Raw genomic sequence first — 7,620 nt, 5'->3', positions numbered from 1 at the left:
GGGAAGTATAGGGTAGAAATGTAGAGTTTTTCTTATATCCAAGTTCACGTAAATTAATAACTTTTGTTAGACATTTCAGGCTGAGCATTTAGTGCTTTTATTTTCCTCTTTGGTCTGATCAATTTCAAAAAATGAAAAGCCAATCAAAATTAAGCAAAAGGAACCTGCCAAGGGAAATTAGTCCAAATACAGTCAGTGATGGATCAGCCACTCTATGCTCAGTGGGTGCTAGAGCTTTGAAACATTTGTTAGTTATATATAATTTGTTAAAAGATTTTTTTTAAAAAATTATTTCACCCACTAGAAAAATTATTGGGTCACTTTTGAGAATATTTTTTAATTGCACCAAGAAAGATTGTGAGGTTAATATTATGTGGATCCGCTTTTGATGTAGAGACATTAGAAGATAAAGGAGTTTATTTAGCCATCTAAAAACAATACAAAACAGTCTATCAAAGTAAACAACTTAACATAAGGCAAAGTTGAAAAAAGTAAAAAGAAAAAAAACAAGAGTGCCCATCCATCTAGGCTTCATATGATTCTAATCCAAGCCTATCAAAAGTGCAAAAATGTGTTTAAAAGAAAACTAATAACAATTGCAAACTATTGACGGTGTGACAAAAAACAAAAGAATAAGAAGCAAATCATTCATGACTTCAATCATGCATTATGTTTATATTGATAAAGGCGAAGCATCTCTCATTGCAAGAATCAATTTCTTTGATTATCTTTTGGCCTTCCATCATCATCATGTTGCATGGTTTTAATTGTTTGAATTTGGTATGATGTTGCTTCATTTTAGATTTTTGTCAATTTTGGGAAATGAAAAATCCGTTAGATTGTAGTTGTAACACCCGGATCCAGAATTTGTATGGTTGGACTATGGGATTTTTTTATTTTTTTATTTTTTTGAGCTTGGTATTTTAGGTTTTTTTTTTTTTTTTTTTTTTTTTTGGTTTTTATGTTATGGATCGAGTAGTATTTTTTTTATTTGGAGATCTTGGCCGTTTGTTTAAATCTTGGAAAAACTATCAGTTTATGAGCAGTTTCTCACCCACATGTCCCTATTGTATTTTATCCACTCCATGCACACGAACGTCTCCCTCACTTCTCTAGGGTTTATGTTGTTTTTCGTTGGCCTATATTTAACCCTTCGTGCATGAAGAAAAGTGTTGCCCTCTCCTTCCCCATCTCTCTCGCGCGGTGAAGCCGCCACCCTCCCCAACCTCCATGCGGCCGCTGCCTCCCGTTACTTGCTAGCACAACCACTCCACACGCAACAACTCCTCTTTGCAAACAGCCCAGCCTAGTCCTCATCCACTCAGAAAACACCCCGCCAACCTACAGGAAGCCTCTGCCTTCCTACTCCACGTAACGTGCACCGTGTTGCATGCCACGTGAAGCCATCGCAGCTGCTTTCTCGACGAACCTGGTCTACACCTCCATAAGCCGCCGTGACCCACTCAACCATCAGCTGTTTAAACCTCTGCCCTTCACCTCCGTGCCCAGCCCACGCGAGATCGGCAGTCACTAGCATTGAGAACCGAAGACCTCTGTTTTTGCTCATCAAAACAGAGCACTTTGTTTCGGCCACCGTGAGTTGCGGCTTTACCACCCAGCCGCCGACGTTGCCACTTTCCATCTCCCAGCTCTTTGCACAACTCCTTCCCGCACGTTCAACATTGCCGGGACAGCCATCTTCATCTCCGCACCTTACACAGCTCCTCCATTCACAGTGAGTTTCCGTTCTCTTGTTCTTCGTCTCTCCCTCACTATCCGTTTCCCTCACCGTATTGCTCTCTCTCTCTCTCTCTCTCTCTCTCTCTCAGTGCTCCGCTGACTTCACCACCTCCCATCGCACACTGCACCGTCGCACGTTACCTTCTCAGTGAGTCCCTGCCGCCGCTGCACTTCTATTATTCATATGTGTATGTTCATCGCTAGTTTTTCTTCATAAGGTGTATTTATATATATATATATATATATATGTAAAGTTTTAACCTAGGTTGGGTACTTACTAGTTTTAACCTAATATATATATATATATATATATATATATATATTTATGGAAGGTTCCCAGTTTTAACCTAATGTTTTCAGGTGAGAGGTTTTTTTTTTTTAGGTTTATATTTAAATGGGTTTTGCTTTAAGTCTCATTAAATATTATATTGTATTTTGATAATATTGTTAATTAAAGGAAGTAAACCTATTTTTCTTAAGAGATGAGTTTTTCATGACTTATTTTATGGAAATTTTAGTAGCCAATGTATTCTATTTATTTATAAAATGTTGTTGGTATTTTAGATATTTTGAATATTAATTTTTATTGAATTCTATAATTATCTTAATACTTGCTCGATTAAATTCTTATTCAGCACGAATTCGATTAAGTGGATATTGATGGTTTTGGGAAATGATGGTATTTTGGGAATTATGAGAATTTTAGGTTTTGAGGAAAAATAAAATAGGTCATTTTAGCATCTTAGGCTTAAATATTGAACTATGTATTCGAGTGGAAATTTATGAAAAATTGCGTTATTATGTTAAAGGTGGCGATTAATTATTGTTCGAAATTTTTGAGAAAAATTCTGAAAAAAACTAAAAAGTCTAGGTAAGCGGGTTTCTATGCTAGACTTTGCATTAAAATAAAATGAGCTGAGGTTATTTTTGAAAAATATACATATTTGATTATGAAAATAAATTTGAACTACCTCAGTTATTTGTTCTGCATTACTCATGAGATTTTGTTTAAAAAGAAAGTATTTTCTGTCATGACTGGTGTAGACATGAGCTTATTTTTTACATTTTGTTTCTGAACTTTGAAAAAGAGAGCAAATATGAAATTTTGTGCATAATTTATGTTGTGATATAATTTTGTTCTATTCTGAAGATTTTCTGTACTCTGATATGATTTGATGTGATTTCTGAAAACCTCTGGCATAACATTTTGTTTATGTTTCTGTTCCATCCTGACCCACCACGGGTGTAAAACTGTGGCTTCTGTTTGGGTTGGTACCAACTTTTCTGTTTATGGTGCACCCAGTTTGGAAACAATGTAGTTTTCTGCGTGGTCTTTCCTATGTACACACTCGGGGCTCCGAGAATGAATAAGGGGAAGATTCACATTCTGTTGATGCTCGATTTGTTACCGGAGTTTGCACAACCCTACCACGAGGGTTAAACATGGTATTTGTTCTGATATAATAAGATAAGAGATGATGTTTCAGCTTATGCTATGCCAAAGGGATTTTGATTATGAATATTTTCGAATTTTCGCTCTGATATTTTTGATAACATGTTCTGACGCTGCATTTTGAAAACATTATTTTGATTCTGCATTCTAAAAGAAAATATTTTGTTCTACATACTGAACTCAATAAATGCTCATGTTTACACACTAGTATATATCCTCTGCTTACTGAGTTGTTGATAACTCACCTCTTATCTCCATATATTTTTCAGATAATTTTGATGGTTCAGTTGGAGAATAAGAGTAGGACGTTTTAGTAAGGTGTGATGATCGTAGTGGAATAAGTGCCTGATGGTACAAGTGCTTATTTGAGAGTCGTAGTTAGTAAACAGATTTATTTTTCGGGTATTTTGATTTGATGAGTTAATGATATTTTCGAGTTTTTGGAGAAATTTTAATTTATGTTATTGAAAATTTCTTTGTTGTCCCCATGGAGGAACTTAGATATTTGGATTGATTAAATGGGGTATCACAATAGTGCTAGCTCTCCTACCCATACCCATACCCCTATCCCAATACCTATCCCTACGAACCCTTGCCCTGCGGCTGCCAGGCCTGCCCCCTTTCCCCCACAAAGCAAGAAACTTGTTTCTATGGTATGGACCCATTTTATTAAATTAGAGGGTGCATGGTGACCCCAATAACCACCAAGTTAAGTGTAACTATTGTAGTAAAGTGTATAGATGCCACTATAGGAAACATGGTACATCCCAATTAAAGGTACACTTAGAAGAATAATGCAAGAAAAATCTATTAAAATCTTTACAAGAGAAGAGTCAACCTAGACTTGAGATTGGACTTAAAAAAATGGCAGATGAGAGTAGTGAAAGTGCAATGTTGAAAGGGTATACTAAGTATGATCTCGAGGAGTGTAGGAGACACCTGGCTCGTATGGTTATCATGGACGAGCTACATTTTCAATTTGTGAAGGGGAAATAGTTCTAAGCATTTTTTAAGTATTTGGAACCTAGGTTTAATCTTCTTTCTCGCCATACAGTGGCAAAAGATATAAAGACATAGGATATGTCATAGAAAGCGTTGTTGAGGGGCCAATTGGTGAGTCAAATGATTTGCCTCACCACCGAAACTTGGACATCGATCCAAAATTTTGATTATATGTCTTTGACTGTGCATTTTATTGATTGTGATTGAGCATTACATAAAAAATTTTATAAAGTTTTGCCAAGTTTCCAATCACAAGGATGAGACGATTGAGATGACCTTGGAGGCCGTAATAGGAAGTGGGGGTTGGCACAAGTGGTGACTGTTACAGTTGATAATGTCTTGTCCAACGATATCACATTGAGGCATCTTAAGACTTATCTTAGAGAGGCAAATAAGACAATCATGAGTGGTGAGTGTTTGCATGTCAGATCTACTGCACATATTCTAAATCTAATTATTTCTAATGGTTTGAAAGATCTTGATAACTCGATTGCCCGAGTTAGAACTATTGTGAGATTTGTGAGATTTTCTCCTGCTAAATTGGATAAATTCAAAATTGATGTGAAGTTTGCAGGCATAACATTGAAAAAGGGCCTCTGTACTGATGTTCCTACAAGATAAAACTCAACCTTCTTGATGTTGGAGGCGGCCCAAGAATATCAGTCGGCCTTTACATTATTGAGTGATGAAGAAATTCAATATGTCAGATATTTTGATGAGCAAGGGGATTGGGGAAGCCTATTGATGATGATTGGGAGGTGGTTGCTACTTTTGTAGATTTTTTTAGGCTTTCTATGAGGTCATAACAAAGCTATCTGGTTCTTTGTATCCTACATCCCCGCATTTCTATTAGCAAATATGTAAGGTAAAAGAAGAATTGGATGACATGTGCGCGAGTGACCATATTAGGATGCAGTAGATGACATTAATGATGAGAGTGCAATATGATAAGTATTGAGGAGATTTTAGTAAGTCTAATATTTTGTTACATGTGGTTGTTATTCTTGACCCCCAATTTAAGATTGATGACATGATATACGGATTGTAAATTGCGCACGATAATGCATGGGCGGAGCTTATTATGGCAAGGGTTAAGGAAGCCCTTGTTAGATTGTTTGATGAGTTTACCGTCTTTAAGGATGGTAATATTCCGACACGTATACCTTCAGTAACACCTTGCCTAATTAACCATTAGAATTAACCTTAAAACGCCCTTAGATTAAGTTTATAATTTTGGGCTTTAAATATGTTTTTTATTATTTTATTATTACTATTATTATTGTATTATTTTTTATTTTATTATTTTACTTTAATGTTGATAGTTAGATTCATTTAGACCATGACTATTAGTGTCATTGATTTTATAGCATGGAGGGTTAGAGAAGCAAGCTGATTAGTAATTCTATTAAGTCCTATAGAACTTTAAGACATTTATGGGCCAAGCCTTAGAAGCTTTTAACCAAGCCTCTTAGGAATTCAAGACTTGTTAGGATAGCCTTGGTCCAAGTATGAGGAAGGCTTAAGGCCTTTGGGCCAAGCTTGATATAGATTTGACCCATGACCCAATTATGTTAAGGTAAGTCTTTCAAGTCTCATCCTTGTGGATCTTGAGGTCTCTTATAATCCCTCAAAATCTAGAAACAAGGTCCCCACTCACTCAAGCCCAAAAGCTCATGAGCCTCTGACCCACACTCATGACCCTTTTATGCCCACAAGGCCGAAAGCCTTGTTTTGTTTTATTTCACTCTTCAAATTGAAAGTCCAATACACCATAGCATGAGTTTCCTTAAGCCCATGTTATACCCTAAGTATCCAAATTAATTTTTAATAATTAGTTAAGACCATTAATCAACTTACCCAAGATTAGTGATATTTAAACCATGTTTTGAACCTTAATTTTCTTTCTTAACTTTTTTTTAACCTTTTGATTTGAAATCTTCTTGTTTTAGTACTAAATTACATCACTCTTAGATCATACTAAGATCCTAGATAAACCTCCACATATGTTATTAGAGGAAATGACATATCAAACCCTAAATCTACACCAATCGGCACACATATATGCCCTTTGTGTGCATGGACTGTTTTGCCCTTAAGCCCAATCTTTTGTGCCTTTTCTCAAGGGAAATATTGTCCTTTAATACCTCTATGATCCCTTATATCCCAAACAAAGCCTTGGAAGAAACTTGTTTCAAAAACCAAACCAAATAGCCAAAACCAATTACACCTAGGAAACTAGTTGAACTGAAATTGAATTAGTTGGGTTTCAACCACCCATTTGCCATGGTTAAGCCACCATCCCACCCCACCTCCAACACCACCCAATCCCCAAGAGGTCATCATGAGCATTTGACCCAGTTTTCCCACCCAAAGAAGGCACCAAAACCATAGGTACCCAAGACCACTTCACTCGGCAACTGCCTCCCTTGCATCACCTTCTTTGAGCTGCATCTCCATGATCACATGGTACCCAACCCTCCACCTTCTACCACTTGAAAAAGGCTCCAAGGAATGACTTTACATCTACACAATTTAGCCTTGAAGAAGAACCTAGAAGATGAGTCAAAGTGATGATCAAATCTACCCATGGAAACCACTTGAATCCGCCAACCCTCCTGGATGGTTTTGATGATTTTTCTCCTCTCTCCTCTTCACCACGACTTGACCAGCCCCATAGGAGCAATGTAGTAACTGTAGTGATTAAATCCTAGTGGTTTAGGGCATTGTTTTGTTCTGCACAAGTGACACAAAGTGATGGATTACAATCTAAAAAAATCAGCTCTTACACCATCGCCCACCTCAACCAATCCTCATGGACCATGGCCAATGCCTATACCCTCTTGGCCACCTATAAAAGGCCCCTTCACCCCCTCATTCTTCCACACCTCCTCTCCAGCTCCCCCTTGAGTATAGAAAGTCGTCTTCCCCCCTTAGTCTTGAGAGAAACCGAAAGGTGAGTGAGTTTGAGTGTTCTTGGAAGTTCTTAAGAGTTCTTGTGCTAGGGACTTGATTGAGCTACAAAATTTGTAAGAATTATTGCTCTAGATCCTAGTTTACATGACAAGTTGTGATTTTAAATGATGGAGTGATTTTTGGATGAATTTAGAAAAACTTACCATGCTTAATTTAAAACTGGGTTCATTAAAGATGAGTTAAATGTTTAAATTATTTTAAGTGGAAGTTTAGTTATGGAATGTCTTAAGTATGTTTTGATATAATTTATTAATTTCTTAGAATAATCATGGAAGGTTTGATTTTTTATTAGAAGCATGCCATGATAAGTTTTAATTCTATCTTGTTTTGATCATCAAAACATGCTTGGAGTTTAAGTAAGTTGTGATTAAGGCTTGAAGCTTAATTTGTTCCACCTAAGCTTGATGATTAAGCATATAGAAACCTTCTGATTGAGATAAGAACAAAATTTT

This window comes from Juglans microcarpa x Juglans regia, chromosome 8D (assembly GCF_004785595.1).
Source record: "Juglans microcarpa x Juglans regia isolate MS1-56 chromosome 8D, Jm3101_v1.0, whole genome shotgun sequence".
NCBI classification, from domain to species: domain Eukaryota; kingdom Viridiplantae; phylum Streptophyta; class Magnoliopsida; order Fagales; family Juglandaceae; genus Juglans; species Juglans microcarpa x Juglans regia.
This window is presented reverse-complemented; position numbering follows the sequence as displayed.